General features: G+C 54.7%; 1 protein-coding gene across 14 annotated transcripts in view; it reads left to right on the top strand.

The window, feature by feature from the left end:
- PTPRS (protein tyrosine phosphatase receptor type S) overlaps positions 1 to 17,290 on the top strand; it is a 155,633-nt gene that overhangs the window by 22,885 nt on the left and 115,458 nt on the right. For 12 of the 14 annotated variants that reach the window (XM_040537459.1, XM_040537463.1, XM_040537462.1 and 9 more), the window contains exon 1: positions 43 to 182. The exons of the other annotated variants lie outside the window; for them this stretch is intronic. The gene's annotated coding sequence lies outside the window, so the exon portion shown is untranslated. Of the gene's footprint in view, positions 1 to 42; positions 183 to 17,290 lie in introns of those variants that run through there. 14 annotated transcript variants of the gene reach the window in all.

Below are 17,290 nucleotides of genomic sequence, written 5' to 3' on the forward strand. Positions count from 1 at the left end.
CGCCTTCCCCGCCCCGCTCCGCTCCCCACGACCGCCTTGGGCTCGGCGGGGCCCCGCGGCCCGGCCCCTCCCCGGCTCCTCCTCCTCCTCCCTCCGCCCGGGCCGCGGCGGGCTCCGGGCTCCTCGGCGGGGTCGCGGCGCCCATGGCCCCGGTGGTGCCGAGGGACGGCGGGGCCCAGCCGGTAAGTGCCGAGCCCGGCCCCGGCCCCTCGTGTCCCCGGTGCCCTCCGCCCCAAGCCCTCCCCGGAGAGCCCCGGGACCCCTCCAGCACCGAAGCGAGACTCAGGAGAGGCGGTTTGATTTCCAAAAATCTTTATTTCTTTTTCTAATTTAAAAAAAAAAAAAAAAATCTTAAAAAGGGCAATCCCACCCACTCACCCCGGTAGCGCGGTTCTCCAGGGAGCATCCCCACGGTGTCCCCGAGGGCTGGGGCCTGGAGCTGAGGGGAAAGCGGGGATGCGGGGGGGCGGAGGGTGACGGGGCTGGCTCGGGGTTACGGGGAAAAACCCAAAGAGGAGACCCGCTTCTGCACGGCTGCCCTTGGCCTTTCTTATGGCCATGAGCAGCCGAGCGATGGGCGGCGTTGGGGCCGAGCGGTGGGCAGCGGTGTTTGTCCCCTTGGTTCCCCATCCAGCGCCTCCCGGAGCGGTTCTCCACAAAGCAGGAGGCAAAAGATAACCGTGTCCAGCTTCCCCCTCACGCGCCTGCCTTACAAAGGGCCAGCTCTCCGACTGGCCCAAATAACCCCTTTCCCTTACCCCCTTTTTTCCTTGCATGTGTTCTTCTTCCACACTGGGAATGCCGATTATTTTTTAATGACTAAAAGGCGGCCCAGGGCCACAGCAGTTGCGTGCACGATGCTCCCACAGCTCGGGTCAGGCCACAGGTTTTGCGCGCTTGAGTAATACCCCAAATTTACTCCCTGTAAACATTGCACAACTGCGCTTGGTCCCCGGGATTAAAATATAACTCACTTTCCCTTGTTTATACGGCTTGCTGGCCATTATAGCAGCGTTCTGCTGTGGAAAAGTGCTCCGTTTTAAAGCTCGAGGTGCAGGCTAGTCCGGGATGTGTAATCTTAGAAATGTGAGGGGGGGGAAAATGCTCCATTTTGTTACAGGAGCTGTGCAGCTGGAACTTTCCTGAGCAATGGCCATATTTTATCCCTTTATGCTTCCTTTCTGTAGCAAAGGCAAAATACTTTTATGTCGCAGGTAACTTTTACGTCAGGGCTCTAACTTTGAATTCGCAGCAGCTGGTTTGACTCGAGGCGGTTAAAGGAACGCTCGAAATTAAATTTAAATTTATATTGTTCGTTGGCGGAAAGATCTCCTGCAGTTAAGGAAAAAAATGTAAAGATGAAGCTGATCATTGCTGTATATGAAAAGCAGTTTCAAACATTAATATTATGGTTCCTCTCCTAAAAAAAAAAAAGAAAGAAAGAAAAGAAAAGAATTCTCTGGCCTGTGCTTTGTATAGCTACATCTCCGTGTTCTTTCATTACCCTTTTCCTGAAAGCATCACTTAGCGGAGGAGAAATCATAAGTTCAGGCACACTGGGCTCGCCACACACAGAGGAACATCTGCTGAAAAGAGACTTTCTGAGAATAGCAAGCCACCTGCACCGAGAAATTTTTCTTCTCTCGTAACCAGCATTCATCAGGCGTTTGTCCGTGATCCACTGCCGGTCTGCTTGTTGGCTGCAAAGGTGCTTGGCAGCCCCAGTGCTTTGCGAGGCTAATATTTATTTACAGGCTTGCGCCGTTGGGTTTGGTTGTTGTGGGGTTTTCTTCCACCAAAAAGGAGGAGGTGAAAAATCTGTATTTGCGCTAATCCGGCTCTTTTAACAGTTTCTTCACAACTTGCGTTTTCGCCACCATAACGAGCATCTGGAGACGATTTGTGCCTTTCCAGCCGCCCTCTCGCTTGTTGGGGAGGAATGTGTTGGACGTGGGAGCAAGGCTCGCTCCAACGGCAGCGCCGGCTCACTGGGGTGGTTCTGCACCTGGGAGGGGTCTGTGCAGAGGACGTCCCTTCCCCTCTCCTGCTTTCCATCCCTGGAGTGAAAACCCTAACGGTCGCAATCCCCTCGTGGTATTGCTCCAAGAACCTGCCAGGAAGGAGGGAAGGTGTCTTTATCATCCTGGGAGCGTGCCAGCGATCCCCCTTGCGCAGAGAGGTGCAGCACCTCAGGGAGAAGTGTGGGCGCTTGTCCCAAACCTTCCTGGCACTCAGAGGGGGAGTCAGGGAGCTCCGGGGCTGCAGCCCCATGGTCTGGCTGCTCTGCGACTTCCCCCTCTTGCCGAAACACAAAGCGGTGATTTTTGAAGGTGTTGAAACCAGAGAAGACCCAATTACGGTGGAGACGCCTATCGCTCCTCGGGAGGTGGAGGGACCAAAATAAACACTGAGGGCTCGGCGTGAAGACAGCGAGTTGAGCGTTAGGTGCTGAGTTCCTGCAAAGGTGACAGTTGCAGCCCGTATCTGAGGAAATCCCTCGTTACCCTGCAGAGCTGGAAAAGCAGGGTATGGCGTTTTATTGTGCTTCTTAGCCTTGATCACAGAGCTTTCAACCACCCTCTTTACCCTCGCTGTTGAATCTGGCCTGTAGGTACAGATTCTCCTACAGCGCAGCTATTTTCACGAGATTTAATCTCTAAGGAGCGTGCCAGAAAAACAGCCTTGGGGAAATGGCAATCTGGTAGCTTCCTTGTCTGTAAAATGGGAATAGCGATGCGTAACTCCTTTCTGTAAAGTATTTCAGGGCCTACCAGCGAAAAGCACTCAAGTGGCACAGGTTTGAAGCTCCCGGCCAAAAAGAGACGAGGCAGAAGAAGCGGCAGCGAGGCTTGCCCGGGCTCCCCATGGCAGGTCGGCGGCGAGGCCAGGAGCAGAGCCGGTACCTCTGACTTCTGCTCGAGCGTCCCCATCTGCCGCGTGTGGCTGCGGGCGGAGAAGAAGGAAAAATCAGCAGAGCTGGGTTCGCCTGGCTGCGCACCAAGGAGGAAAGCGAGGTTGCGTGACTGCAGCCTCGGTGCCTTTCGGGAGGCTGCCCCGTGGTACCAGGTGGAGGAGCGACAAGGTGTCTGCCACTAGCCCACAAAGAGCTGGATGGAAGCCACGCGCTCATTTCGTGCTGGCTTCCGTGCAAGCCTCGTGTAGTAAGCGCTTTGTAGTGCTGCTCACCTGAATTTTAACCAGTCACCTGGAGATGAAAGGTGCTCCATCCCATTACCACTCCCTGCAAGCCATCCTCTGCCCTGTTGGAAGAGGTTTTGAACCCCAGGGGTACTTTATTCCCATGCAAGGCTTTGCTGTTGGGCCCGGCAGAGATCGCAGCGCATCCTGTGGTGCTGGGGGAGTGTAATCTTGTTATATTTGACTTTATTTCATGCTGCGTTCGCGGGTGTGAAGAACGAACTGGTAAAATTGGGGACTGTGGAAGGTGTGAGACGTGGTGTTTGTTCAGATGCTGACAGTGGGAAAGCATCTGTGCAGAGCTCGCGTTGAAGGAGTAGCTGCCCTTCCAGAACTATTTGGTAGGAGTCATAACTGTTGTGGTACGTGCAGCCCTCTGAATCAGGAGGCGCCTGGGAGGAATTACAGCCGTGAACGTGCAGGGGCTGATGCGGGGACGGAGATCTCTCGGCTGCACCGTGCAGCGCCTTTATTTTCCCCATGTATCCTATATCATTTCCGAAGCGGCTGCCACCTGAATTTGCACAAACTCTCGTGTGCTTGGCCGAGCTGGGGGTTGCGAAGGAGCTGCCCTGCCTCTCTGTTTCCAGGAAAGTTTTTTAGGGGTTTTGTAAGGCTGTGTTTCTTTCCCCGCGTACTGCTTAATGCTCTTGTTATGCGTTAGGAAGCGCACTACAAAAACTCCAACGTAAAGGCTGTGCAGAGATCATTTTGTTCAGGCGAGGACGCCACGCGTTCAGCTCACCGCTCGCGGGACGACGTGCCTTCTGCTTCTGCCTCGATCTGTTTACGCTGAGGAGGAAACAGCCCGGTGCAGCTCAGGGAATTGAGGCCGGCCCCCTGTTTATGGTAATTCTTAAATAGTTCATTTGGGCGTAATGCCTCTTTTTACAGTTGATTCTCTATTACAAACAGATTTTCTGATAATGGCACCTGTGCCATTCAGGCGGGATCATTATTGTAATAGCAGCAAGCATTGTTACGGAATTGGCACGCGGAATTTATGTCGGATCGTTATAATGACAGAAGTAATGCCATAAATAAAACGATGCTGTAACGGCAGCGCTAGACCTGGGCGTAACACAGAAAATGACAGGTAAAAATTTCCCCCCAAGCCTCGGCACCGCCAGGCTGCGGGGCGTGAGGCCCTGTGGAGATGGTTGCAAATCCCTAGGTGTAGAAACGGGGCTTTGCTCTCGTCCTGCGGGGTTTTGCTCTCATCCTGCGGGGTTTTGCTCTCATCCTGCAGGGTTTTGCTCTCGTCCTGTGGGGTTTTGCTCTCGTCCTGCGGGGTTTTGCTCTCGTCCTGTGGGGTTTTGCTCCTCGGGCTGGCTCTGAACGTGGCTGTTTTTCGGGATGGGTTTCAGGCAGGGCTTGTGCAGGCGCAGCCCGTCCCTGCCGCGTGGTCCCGGCGGCACGTTGCCTCGCACGGCTCCCCGTAGGAGATGTGGGAAAGCTCGAAATCGTGTTTGGGAGGTTAGGCTGGGGGTTGAGGCTGTGAAGTGCCCAGCGGGACCTGCCGGAGGAGGCTGATGTGAGTAACGTGCTCTAGCACCGTAAGCAAAGTACCAAACTCCCACAAAGAGAAGAAAAGGGGAAAAAAGGGGAAGAAAATCAGCGGATTGGAGAAGTTACCGAGGATTTGTAGCGTGGAAGGAATCGTACCAAACTCCCACAAGCAGAAGAAAAAGGGGAAGGAAGAAGGGGTAAGAAAATCAGCGCGTTGGAGAAGTCACTGAGGATTCGGAGTGGGGATTACCCCCTCCTGCACTTTTCTTCCTACAAATCCCTGGAGCTGGGTGTGCTGTTTTAAAGGCCGGGCCTGCGGTCGGGTTTAACAAACGCAGATAATCCAGATGGCTAATCTGGAGCTGCTTTGGCTAGCTAAATCCTTCTGGCAGGCGGCGAGGAGGATGCCGGGAAGTGGTTTGTAACGGTCGCGCTTAAACAAAGTCGCCGCTAATGCTGCTTCAGCCGCCGTGTGGACGGAGCACAGATGTCTTGCTTGGGGGGTTCTGATTTATTTATTTTTTTAAATAAAATCCCTTTTATTTTTCAGCAGTGCCCCCCGGATTAAATGCTCCGAGCGGGGGGATCGTAGCCCCTCGGTGGGCTCGGATGAGGTTTCGGTGACCCCTGTGCAGCACACCGGTGCCCAGCTCTGCGGCAGAAGAAGGAAGGGTGCTCGGGGAGGTTGGTGGGGCCCCGCCGGGACGCAGCCGTGGGACGGTCGTTTTTTGACGGTTGGCCTTTGTCAGCGGACATCTGGTGCCAGGATTGCTGCTGTCGGGGCTGGGGGTGGGCTGCAAGGCCAGGGAATTTGATGGATTAGTGCGCTCGGAGGGCTGGGGGAAGGGACGGGTAGGGTTTCAGCGCTTGCTGCAGGTACGGAGAGAATTTGGGGATTAGGGGCATTTTTCTGGAAGCTGCAAAAAGGGGAGGATTCGCAGAGGGGGAGGGGCTGGGAAGAAAACAGCCTTTCCAGTTTCCCCGAAGAAATGTCACTCGTGTGCTCTGTAAGGGAGCACAGGGGACACGCGTGCGCACTCGGAGCAAGAGATGAAAAAACCCCGCAGCAAATTGCTGCCGGGCTCTCCCCCGGCTTTGTAGCCCTGGGGAATCCCAGTTGCGTGGCCTCGGGGTCGGTCGGTTCATTCCCTGCTGCTTCCTGTGGATTCAGTAACCTCCTCTCCCCAGAGGTCGGCTTAAATTAAAACTTTATCCTTTGCTTAAGGGAGCGAGCAGCAGCCTCTCCTTGTGCGGTACAGGATCCGTCTGTCCGTCTTTCCCCGCGGCCACCAGATGGGCTGCGCTGGGAATCGGCAGCTCTGGAGCTGCTGGAGCGGGGTGCGGGACGCCTCCTGCCCCTGTGTCCTCGAGGGGAAGGAGGGAAAATCCTCATTTCCCAAAGCCTCCCCTGGGGGTGGTTATTTCAACGCGCTACGGCCTGGAAAGGGGAAAATTGCTGTTTTGCTTGGGGCAGGGCCCGGCCTCGTGGTGCTGTCGCTGGGGAGCATCGCTCGGGCCTTTCGCTCAGAGCTCTGTGCCCGCCAGTGCCCAGGCGTGGGTGGAAAAACCCCGTCCCTTGTCTGCTGCAAGGCTTTGTGTTAGCGGGGAGGGCACCGGGACCTGGCCAAAATGGGGACCTCGAGGAACAGCCACGCTGAAATCCAATCTCTGGCCAGGCTGAGGATCGGGTCCATGTGTAAAAACGGCCCGGAAGATTAAATGTCTGCTGGCCTGGCCTGCTGGAAAGGCTGCTGCGAGGTCGGCTCTCCGGGAGGCACATTGGGGTCCTTGGTTCGTGTTTTGGGGCTGCACACACACACGGGTGTGCTGGAACATGGGGTTGGTTCGGGGCTGGCGTTGTCCTGAGCGGGGAGGGACACAGATGGAGCCAGCCCTCGTGAGTTACCTTCCCCCTTCCCAGCAGAAATCGAGAAAACTCAATTTTTGAGGAAGAGCGGAAGATTCACGTGTAATAAAGGGAGCTTTGGGACTGGGGAAAAGGAGGTGCCACAAACCATGAGAGGTCTGAGGGGAGTGGACTGGTTTGGACTGGGGGATCCGTCGTCTTGCCTGGTGTTGCTGTAGCCTTAATGTCAAGGGTACTGAGCAGCCTTTTTGACTTCTGATTTCTTCTCCGTGGTGAACAAAGCGTTGGTTATGGGGACGTGGCTACGCGGCAAGGCTGGGGTCCTCAAGGTGCCTGAAAGCCTTGAAACACTGCCCTGAAAAAAGGAAGAATAAGGGAACGAATTACACCTGGCACCCTGACAATGCCTTTATGTGAACTTTAAGGAAGAAAAATTTGAGGGAGAGGAGGGAAGAACTCGCTGTAAAAATGCGCGCAGGGCACGGCACAGCCGTGTTGTCGTGTGAAATGGGAGCTGCTCGGTTCAAAGGCTGAGTTCAGCAACCCAGGGCTGGGCTTCGCACTGGGGCTGGAGGGGAGCCGGCGGAGGGGCAGCAGCGGCCAGGGGCTCAGCACCCGCTGCAGGGGGGCTCTGGTGGCCGGGAAGGCTCCGGTCTGCCCAGCTCCTGCCGGCACTGCGGTCTCGTGCGGGTCCTGTCCTCCTCGGAGCACTCCTGAGCCATCCCCGCGTTGCACCAAGTGCCTTGCGTGCGTGTCGAGGAGCGAGAACCGGGGTGTCGGCTGCTGGTTCTCCAGCGTTAATGCATTTGGTGCCTTGGATGCTGCAGGATGCAAGTGCTCCCTGCGGTCCCTGCCCTGCCGGACCAAGTCCTGCTTCGGGCCCCACGCCACGCGGCGGTGGCTCGGAGCTAGGAAGAAGCTTCCCCCAGACTGGTAATTCCTCCGGAGCGTCTGCTTTTGGGTGCTGCCGGCGACGGTGCGCCCGACGAGATGAATCACCGTTGCCTCCAGCCTGACGTGTTTGATGGTTGCAGTGCTGCCTTCCTGGAAGGGAAGGGATTGCAGTCCGTTGCCGGGAGTCCATTTCTCTTACCGGAGGTGGAGCGGCGCATGGAGCGCGAGCCCGTTCCTCGCGGCCGGCCTCGCTCGTGCGCCATGAAACACCCTCCTGACAGCGCCTTCCCCGGCAATATCCTGAGATGAGCGATGGGCCCGCGCGGTGCTTTATGCACTGCCCTGAGAGGTGGGAAGGTGTAAATCGCGCCATCCGAATGATTTAGCCCCAGGTGTAGTTGTGATTCGAAATGAATTTCTCTCCCTGCTTCTCCCTCGTGCCAGCGCTGGAGGAACCGCTCGCTATAAACCAGGAGCTAATGGCAACGGCGTGCCGGGTGGGTTGCACAGGGCTGTGGGGCTGTGCCTTCATCCTTCCCCTCTTCCTACATCCCTGGGTGTGCCGTGCATCTCGTCCCAATCTGTGCCCACCCCTAAACTCGTCCCAATCTGTGCCCACCCCTAGGCACGGGGCCGCACGGCTCCGTCGGAGCGCCCAGCTGCCGTGAGGCTTCATAGGGAAGATGAGCGACGTGTTCCAAGTGGCTTTAGGTTTTACGCAAAGCCAACGATGCTTAAGCCAGCTGGTGGATTTTTAGGTTTTTCAGCAAGTTTCGCTGGACAAAAAATTGGGAAGTGTCACGGGTCCGGCGTGAAATGCTGGCGGAGCGCAGGTGAAAGCGATGGGAGCGGCGGGGTGGCACCTCGCTGCTCCCTCAGGGAGGTGGGTCGTGCCCCTCCTGCTTTGGGGGCGAAAAGGCAAATTCACGAGATGGCTCCTGTTTCCATTGCGGTGAGGACTGAACATTAACATTAAAATCTTTGGGGGATTTTTTTCGTAAAGATGAGTTTTGCTTCTCGGCTGGTGCCCTGGCTTAGGCCTCGTGGAATAGGTTTGGAAACACGAGTCGAGGCGGAAGTGTTGAAAAGATGAAGCACGGCCTCAGCTCTGCTGTTTTCCTTGCCATTTGCTTTCCAGGGGAGCTCTTCCAGTGCTTCACTGCTCTCCTGGTGCTGCCAGATGCCCAGGATTCAGCTGTTTCTCAAAATGTAAAGGTACGGGGGGAGGGATGAGCCCCAAAGACTCGATCACTGTTGGATCCTCGGCTGTCTTCCTAACGCGGATCATGGCATGGGGGCTTTCTTTGTGGGTAATTCTCACCTGAAAACCCACCTTTACCAAATTCACCGTTTTGGACTAGAGAGATTAAAACACGTCCATGTTTTTTCTAGAGACAAATATGCATTTGGTGTTCTTTGCCTGTTACGAAGCACGGTTTCGTGGATAGCCAAATAAAATTCTTGGTTCGAAGTGTTTCTGTAATGCGTTAAAGTTTATGGAGCATTTAACAAACTTTTTTAGTGTGCAGTAGTTTATAGTGCCAGCAAACAGCCAAGTGTCACATCAAAGTTGCAGGCTCTTCCCACTTAATGGCATCATGTGTAGTGCTTCTTCCGTTTATCTTGGGTGGCTTTTCAGTGCCCGGCTCAGCGTGGCTTCTGTTTTCCTTTCTTCTCCAAAAAAAAAAAAACTCTAAAAGATTACGAATGCTGATTTAGGGTGCGCAATTCAAGCAAAGTGGTTGGATTTATTTTTATCTTTAAAGCAAAAAAAAAAAAAAAAAACAACAAAAACAAATAATCACAGCGACTTCAGGGTTCTTGTGCGGTTCCCTGCTGTGCTGGGAGAGGGGGAATCTGCTCACGGTGGAAGGCGAGGCGAGTTCTGCCACGAACCCTACAAATCGGTAAGGCAGGAGCTGCGTCGGCCAGGGATGGTTTCGGCTGAGGTGAGCAGGTATGGTCGAGCCGGAGCCCGCTGACAGCAGCACTGAGGCTGCTGGTTTGGTGCCTTTTGCCGGGATTTGGGGGTTTGCTCCTCTGGACGGAAGGAAGCTGAGCTCCGGGGCACTGCGTGGATTGTGGCCCCCTGCCCCAGGGCTTGGGATCGCAGTCGGGTAGGAGGGCACGGGGAGGGGGTGCAGGGAGTTACCGAGCTCCTGAAGCGGCTGCTTCCGTCCTAGGGCTTGGCTTTGTCACTCGCGCTAAATTTGAACTAAAGAGGTGTAAAAAGCCGATTACAAAGCCTGGATAATGCATCACAAGGTGTCTTATTTGCTTTATTGTAGATTTAATTATGATAATGTATATACGTATAATTATGTCCGCACGCAGGATCTATTCAGTAGTAAAGGGTTTATATGACGTTATAAATAAGGGACCCTGAGCTGTACCAAGGGCTCCCTGTAGCATCCTTTATTATATCCCGGCTGGAAGTGGGAAGACTCCTGTTCTGCGTGAGATACTCGCGGCCGGGACTGCTGAGTCCTGTTTGTAAGGGGTTACACGGTGCAGGATGTGATTTTTCAGCACCCTGCCTGCATTTCAGCCTTAGTTTGCTCTGGAAATTTCCTGTGGGGTGGAAGGCAGCACAAAATGTCTTATTAACGTTGATGTGATCTGTCAGCAGCAGTATCCAGTGAATTGGTATATGAGAGAGGCATGTAAACAAATTTGAAACTGAAATAATCCGACTGTGTGTTATTAAAAAACAAAGCAATATGCAGCAATATAATACGAGGAAATTCCATTTTGAGTTTCTAACGACAAACCTTCCTCACGTTCCTCCTGTGATTTATATAATTGCTGAATCGCTTTGATGGCTTGATGGAATTACAGCTCCGCATTACACGATGGATAATCAATCAAAATAAACTGTGTTTACCCCTCTGCTGCAGCATGTGTATGAAACAGATACGTTACGGTGTGAATTATTCCGTAACGCTGGTATTCGGGCTGAGTTTCGGGTGTGATTTCAGGACCTGATACCTGCGTGAACCTGACCTCACCTGGTAGGCTTCGAAACCCTGCTGGCTTAGGCAGGGGCTGTAGAAACTTGCTCTTTCTGTCGTGCGTGTAGGAACATTTCTGCCTAAATAAGCAGTGGGCTTGTTTGTTTAAATATCATAGAAAATAAAACCGCAGCAAGGAGGCAAAAGGTGCCAACTCCCCGGCTCTTTGTAAAGGCTAGGTGAGACTTGTAGGGTGATGTTCTGCCTTTCTAGGCAAGCTCGGAGGTGGCGATGTCTGATACTTAATGGACTGCTGCCCGCCTCGCTGGCTGCACAACTGATTTCAGTTTTGGTCTGGGTTTACAAGAATTTCTTACCCGTTGACCAACTGCGCCGTTGTGAAACGTGGAAACCCTTTTTCTGATGGGTTTCTGGGTTAAAAATTAAAACAGGTCTTCGTAGTGGTGGCTGAGATGATGTGTAAATGCCTTACATCACCCGGTTAATATTTCTGTTTTAATAGGTGACTTCTGCAGCAGGTGATCCCGTTTCCCATAGCCCAGAGCACAGCCATGTATTTCGGTGGCTCTTTTACTACTGCCTACCCTCATTTTCGGTCTGTTTGCTTAGTGGCGGGGCTTTTTCGGGGCGGTTACGAGGCGCAGTGGTTGCTTAAATGGCTTCTGTGGTACCGCGGACGCGGGGCTGTCCCTCTGGTCTCCCTCCTCCGCGTACGAAACCTGCCGGCTTGTGACGAAAGGCAGATGAGGTGGAAGGGCTCCGGCAGGGCGGCAGGCTCAGCGCCTCGATCTGAGCCGGAGCACCCCCGCCTCCAGCTGGGCTTCTTTTGGGGTCCTCTGGGGACCTTTGTCCTGCACAAAGGCTGCTCTCCCCATCGCTGCTCCCCGGAGAATCCCTTCCCCTCTCCCTCCTCGCCTCGCTGCGAGGGGATCACAGCTGCTGAGTAAATGTTAAGATAATGGCGTTATTACGGAGTAATTACACCGCAAGTTATTGAATTAAAAGTGATGAGGCTGCCTGTAATGCCGAGCGGGGAGAGGAGGGAGAGGCTGGGTGGGAGAGCGCAGAGCTGGGAAGGTAGAGAATAGGGCAAACCTCATAAATTTCCTCTTGTCGAGAGCCCCTTGCTGCCGGGATGGGACTGAGAATGAATGAAAGGGAAGCTCAAAGAGCTAATAAATAAACCATTTCCCTGAGAATAGAGGGTATAATTAGAAACCGTGGCCCTGTGGTTTCGTGTCTGCCCTGGGGTGGAATCTGCTCAGCGCTGCACCGCGGCGATAAAACAGGGAGACAATGCAGAGATGATGTCGCACAGTTGTTAACTTTTGAGGAAGGAGACGTGTTGTTCCTCTCTTTTTCTAGAAAAATAAAAATAATAATAAATAATTTAAGCTTTAAGTTGCAAAACTTCAATAACTGGCTGTACCCTGGAGCCTCTCCATCAGGAACTCTGGCTGATTTTGCATTTTTATTTCTGTGTATTTTCTGGAGGGGGAGGCTCTTTTCTTTTTTTCCTTTTTCTTTCTTTTTTTTTTTTTTCCCCAGGAGCGCCAAACAAAACTGCTTCTTTTTTCTTTTTTTTCTTTCTTTTCCTCCTATCTCAGGCTGGGATTTACCTACAAATGCAACACCCGACTCCTCCCCAGCTACAGCAGAGGTGTTGCTGTGCTAGCAGACGGCGTGCGTGCATTCCTCCTAGCTTGTCCTTTATCTTTGCTAGCTCAGCCCTGGCAGATCTCACCTTCTCGGCCGTGGCGTGTCGGACCCGGGGCCTCCCGAATTGCGCGTAGGAACAGCTAAAACCCCTCGCAGGCAGGATAACAGTCTGTTAAAGTGAGGTTTGTGCCTGAGCCTCCATCTCCCCTTACACCGCGGGCATCCTCCGGGGCTGGATAAGCCGCTGCCTCCGCCGGTGCCTCCGTTCTGCCTCTTTGGGATGGGGATAACGGGTGGGACCGCGAGATCCCAAAGCGTGGGGGAGCTGTGCAGTAAACGCAGCAGCAGGCGAGTGCCTGGCGTGTGTCGGTGGAAGGCCACAGGAGCATCGGTAGCTTACGTTTGTGGGGAGCAGATGGAAAAGGAGATGCGTAACAAGCCCTCTTGGGGGCTGGGCGATAGCCACTGGGTTTTCACAGGTAAAAGAAAAAAGGGTGCTGCCTCCTTCCTCTCGCTGTGTGCCCCTGAAAGTCCGGGGGAGGAAGGAGTTTGCATTTTTGCGGGTTTTTAACCTCAGAATATCTTGGGTGGCTTCGGATGAAGGGGGGGATGCTCTCGTGTGTGAGTAGGAAGGGTCCCCCCACCCCGCGCGGGTGCTTGAGAAGCTCGAATGATGATTTCTGAGAGGCGCTTTGGTAGGCGCTAGAGAGATGTGGAGTGTTTACCTTCCTTTACAACCTCAAAAGCCCTAATAAAATACACAACAGGAGTATTAACAATGAAACTATTTTGAGGATTATTAAGCTATTATGAAAGAATGGAAGGAAATCTGCCTGGCATTATGTGCGGTGCCACGAGATATTTAAATTAATACTTTTCCTATAGCAGCTCCTTCAGAAATCTCAGAGCACTTAAACATCCTCAGCGAACGAGATCCTTGGCGCCGGGAGACAGCTCTCGAGCATTTTCTTTTCGTGTAACCCCGGGGGAAACTGAGGCAGGGCGATTTGGCCGCTGCGGTCACCACGGGAAGGGTGAGCGGGGTCTGATTCCCGTGGGGTTTCCATGAACCTTTGGCGTGATGAACGATAGAAAACACCCGTGTCCAGCAGCGCTCCCCGCTGCCTGGGGATGCCGGCCTGCGTTTCTTTCCTCTCCCCCAGCTCATCGTGCCGCTGGGGAGCAGGGCCAGGCTGTGGGCACCACGAGCGTCCTCCCGGCTTCGCCTTTCCCTGACGGCTGCCGCCGCAGTATTTCCAGCGCTGCCCGCACCCGTCCCAGGGAAGCCCATAAACCCTGATATAATGTTATTTACTTGTAAAAGGCAATTTGTAAAGATCTGTCTGGGGGCTGCTGTCACCATTTCCATGGGATTTATTTTTCATTTATTTACGGTTTATGCGCATGTATAAGCGGTTCTTCTTTCCCGTCATAATCTGAAACTCAATTGTCCCTTGGACTTTGCTGTCACCACTTGCAGCGTCAGCTGTGCGGGTCCCAGGGCTGCCTCCTGCAGGTTGGTTTTTTTATTATTATTATTGTTTATTCTGAAGATGGAGAGGATCTGTAGGCACCGCATCAAGCTTGGGTCTTGCAGTTTGCTTCAGGAGAGAGGAGAGCCTGGAGCTTCCCTGAACACAAACCCTGGTCTGGCTCGTGGGTGATTTGCCCCAGCCTCTTCTAGTATCCCCCAAATCCTGGCCTGGACAAACCTTTTCCCTCTTCAGGCTTGGTTTTCTGGTGGAGGTGGAGAAATGCAAGCAAAGGCTGGGAGATAACACCTTGAGGGCAGCCTGGTCCTTCCCACCAGCTGCTTCCTTCGGCACCTGCCCCTGCCCCGAGCCCGAATTACGGGCTGCTCGCCTCTGCCCCAAGGGAGGACGATGCTATTGACCGAGAACCGCTGAGAAAAGGGGCACGTGTGCTCCGGCAGCTCTCTGCAGAGGCCTCGAACTGCATCTGGCTGGGCCGGGTGAGGCTGCAGCTGCCAGGCTGCCGTCGGCGTCGCAGCGGAGCAGACCCGTGCCCGCACACAGGAGGGTTCATTGGTACCCAAAGATTAGGTGCTAAATTCTCGGCTTTCGATTTGGGATAATAAATGAAGAATTTCCTGGCTTTGACGGCTCGCAGATTGGTTGGGTCAGGAGGGGATGGCTGATTTGAAGGAGTGTTTTCTCCCTGGTCTGCGGGCAGTCTGTTGGCCGTGGGGTCTGGGGCTTTTGTTTTACCTCTGCTCAGCACCGGGGGTAGCAGGTCGATACCTGAAGGTGCTCATTTATAAACAAGGTCAGGGCATCCAGCAAAGGGCTCCGATGTCTTAAATTTCTCCTGGCTGCCAGCATTCGGTGTTTGCTCGAGATTTCTGTTTGCTTTCACTTCTGATGATCCCACCTAAAATAAAGGCTCAACTCTTCTCCCCGCTGGATGTCCTTGGTGGAAGACAGCCGCTGCCTCGAGGGGAAACGGCCGCTGCGGATCTGCGCCTGAGCTGGGAGCAGCTCCGGGATCTTCGGCATCGATGTGCAGCCCCTCGTCCCTGCCACCCCCCTCGAGCAAACCTTGAAATAGATCCCGGCACGGCCCGGGTCCCGGACAGATGTCTGAAACGCTCGTAGCTGCTGACCCAGGGCTGCGTTCTTCTAGGAACAGTCAGAGAAGGGACCTGAACTGGTGGAGTCACCTGGCACGTGGAGGAACACAGTCTAAAAAAAAAAACAAAATCAAATAGGAGAACTGGTAGTGGAGCTCTTTGAAAATTGTTCAAAGGGACCTTGTCAATGTGAAGCTCCTATTTATGTTTTTTAGTCCTCCTCCCTCTTTCGTTTGTTGATACAATCTTGGAGGTGGGAGGATTTACAGAAATGCGTGCGTTTTTAAGCTGCTTCTTCAGACACCTTTTTTCCCTTGTAAGCATTGTTTAAGGCCAAGCTGGAAGAAAAAACACGGAAAAGTCCTCAGCAGACCCCTCCTCTGCTCACTTCAGAACCTGGAAATCAGATTGCTGCTGGATGTGGCGTAAATGTTGCGGCTCAGCTTCCCAGCTGCACCAAGGACAGAGCGGTAAAAACCCGTGGGCAGTCCTACATTTCGGCCAAATCAGGGACTCCTCTAAAGGTCTGGGCTGCCAGGGCAAGGATGCTCAGCACCACAGGGGCTCTCGAGGTGGGTCCATCCAGTCTCTGAGTAGGAAGGATTATTTCAGGGTATTCGGGGCCATCTGAAACAATCCCGAGGGTGAAGGAGGAGGAGCACCCTTTAGCCTCTCCTGCACTGGAGCAGCTTTTGGACCTCCCCTCCCCGTGTCGGGCTCCGTCAGGGCCTCCGAAAAGTTTGGCAACGAGGATCGCTCCTGCGGGGAGAGGGCTGCAGCACCTCAAGCCTTGAAAGTGACTTTTGAGAAGTTTTTCCTGCTGCTGGTTTCAGCAGCAGCAGCACCAGGGCACCTCCTTACTCGGAGGACCTGTAAGGGCTGAGTAACCCCAGAGGAGGTTACATCCGAGCAGCCTTAAACTTCCGTGCGAATTAACAAGTGAAGGCAAAACTTGTGGGGTCCCTTGGCTCTTCCCCCACCGAGCTCCTGGGAGCGCTGCACGTGCTTCGGCTTCTGGGCACGGCTCTGACAAGCTCGTGCTAAAACCGTGCCAGCCCCGAGCCTGCGAGGAGCAGCTTGCTTTGAGTCGGTGATTTTAGGGGGGTTGCACTGAACTGTTTGCAAAGGTGCGTGTGAAGGGGGAGAGGAGACAGCAGAGCTTCTTTCCTCCCCGGACGGGGCCGTACGGTTCCTGCAGGTGGAGAAGAAGAGCGTCGAAGGGCACGGTTACGGGGAGGGACGTGGAAAGCAGCGGGGAGGAGGGCTTTCCCCGCGGACACGGGGCGGTGGAGCTGGGCTCGGAGCTCAGCAGCTCAGGGGCTCTCAAGGTGGATCCACCCAGTGTCTGCCTAGGAAGGATTATTTCAGTATCAGCCCATCCGCGCTGCAGAGCTGTGCCCAGGCCGGGGCCGCTGCCAGGAAGTGGCTTTGGGGTGCGGTGCCGGTACCTTTACCTCGGTTTTTCTGGCTGCGGATAACCCGTAACGCCTGGAGGAGCCGAGTTCAGATGGCTGCTCTCAGTGTCTGTCCCTGGGAGCTATGGAAAGCAGTGCTCGCAGTCCTGTTTGAACTTGCTAGCTGACGAGTTAAAAGGTTGTTTTGACCCTTCGGGGTATTTAAAAATAATTTATTTTTTTTAACCTTCCTTCTGCCAGTTTTACGAGAGGGCCGCGCCAAGAGCTTTGTGTTGGGAGGCAGCGCAATTGCAGCAAGTCCAGGCGAGTGGATCTCCCCAGGGGCTGTTTCGTAGTTGATTTTCACTCTCCTTTTTTTTTTTTTTTTCCTTCCCCCATCCCACTTATTGCTCTCGCTCCTCCGCTCCCCACGCGCGTGCGGTGCAGCCGCAGGACCCCACGCCGCAGGGAGCGGCCGCGCTGGGGGCATGGGGACACGGGGACAGCGTTGGGCCCGCGGGTCCACGCAGGAGAGGGGGAGCACCGCAGGCTCGTGTTTTGCTTGCGGGCTCTGTGCTTCGTGAGCCGGGCAGGGTTTCTTTTTCGGGCTGCCTCTCGCCTCTCGGAAAGCGCCTGACCCCCGCGCAGGCGGCGCTGCCTCGGCGTCTGTCGGCCCGCGAGGCCCCGCTCGCCTCAGGCTCTCCCCTCGCAGCGTGGGCGCAGGGGGAGGCCCAGGGAGGTGTTTTGTGTCCCCAGATCCACACGTGGCTGCTGGGCACCCCGCTGCCTGCTTTTCTGGGATGGGAAGAAGCACTGGCTGTTCCCGTGGGCGAGAGGCGCAGGCGAGTGCCGTCGGCTCCTTCACTGCTCCTGCCTGCAGGCTCCGAGAGGGCCAAGGAAACCAGGCAGTGTGTGCACAGCTCTGCTGCTGCCCCCCTGCACGGCCTCGGTTGTGCCCACGGGGCTGTGGGGTGCCGAGAAGGCAACCGTGGGGCAGGGGGAGCCCGGCGTGCACCGTGCTGCCCATTGCCCCCCGGCACCGACTGCCTCCCCGGGGCTGGCTCCTGCCCAGGGGCTGCCTCCAGCACGCGTCTGTACGGCGCTGTCCTGGGGACGTGCAGGCACCGTGTGGGTGCACATCCTCTGTCCGAAGGGGTTTCTTTGGGATTTTCTTGGGGGTGACTGCCATTAGCGCACGTGAGCGTGT

Source organism: Cygnus olor, chromosome 26 (assembly GCF_009769625.2).
Source record: "Cygnus olor isolate bCygOlo1 chromosome 26, bCygOlo1.pri.v2, whole genome shotgun sequence".
Lineage (NCBI taxonomy): Eukaryota > Metazoa > Chordata > Aves > Anseriformes > Anatidae > Cygnus > Cygnus olor.